Below are 1,088 nucleotides of genomic sequence, written 5' to 3'. Positions count from 1 at the left end.
AATTCTGATCATTGGGCCAGTTGGAGATTAAGGTCAATCTACAAAGTATTTACAGCCCAGAAACAGGCCATTGGGCCCCACCGCTCCGTGCCTGGGTTTATGTTCCATACCAGCCCCCTCCCTCCCCTCTCCATCTCACCACATCACCACATCCTTCTATTCCTTTCTCCCTCATGTGTTTATCCAGCTTCCCCTTAAATGTATCTCTGCTATTCGCCTCGACCCCTCCCTGTGGGAGCGAGTTCCACATTCTCACCCCTCTCTGGGTAATGAAGTTTCTGCTGAATTCCCTATTGGATTCATGTGTCTATCGTATAATTATGGCCCCGCGTTCTGGTCTCCCCCACAAGTGGGAACATCTTCTCTACGTCTAATCTATCGAACATTTTCATATCTTGAAGGCCCCTATCAGGTCACCCTCCGCCTTCTTTTTTCTCGAGTAAAGAGACCCAGCCTTTCCTGATAGTTAGAACCTCTCAGTTCAGGTATCATATTTGTAAATTTTTTTTGCACCTTCTCCAGTGCCTCTATCATTTTTATAATATCGAGACCAGAACTGTGCACAGTGCTGCAAGTGTTGTCTAACCAAGGTATATGGAGACCAGAACTGTGCACAGTGCTCCAAGTGTGGTCTAACTGAGGTTGGCTGCAAATACAACAAAAACTCTCTGCTTTTGAATTCTATCCCTCCAGAAATGATCCCCAATGTTTGGTTTGCTTTTTATGGCCTTATTAACCTGCATCACTACTTTTAGTGATTTGTGAATCTGTAACCCCCCAGATCCCTCAGGTCGTCTACCCCATTTAGACTCTGAAAATCCAAACAGTCAGTGGCCTCCTTATTTCATACTTATCGATATTGAAGTTCATTTGCCAATTACACGCCCATTCTGCAAGTTGATCAATGTCTTCTTGTATGTTGTCTCCTTCTTCCCTTGTGTTCGCTACAAACCCCAATTTGGTGTTGTCCGCAAATTGTGACATTGTACTTCCAATCCCTGAGTCCAAATCCTTTGTGTAAATGGTGAACAGCAGTGGTCCCAGCACCGATCCTTGTGGAACAACACTTTCCACCTTCCGCCAGTCTG

The sequence above is a fragment of the Pristiophorus japonicus genome, chromosome 31 (genome assembly GCF_044704955.1).
Source record: "Pristiophorus japonicus isolate sPriJap1 chromosome 31, sPriJap1.hap1, whole genome shotgun sequence".
NCBI lineage: Eukaryota > Metazoa > Chordata > Chondrichthyes > Pristiophoridae > Pristiophorus > Pristiophorus japonicus.
This window is presented reverse-complemented; position numbering follows the sequence as displayed.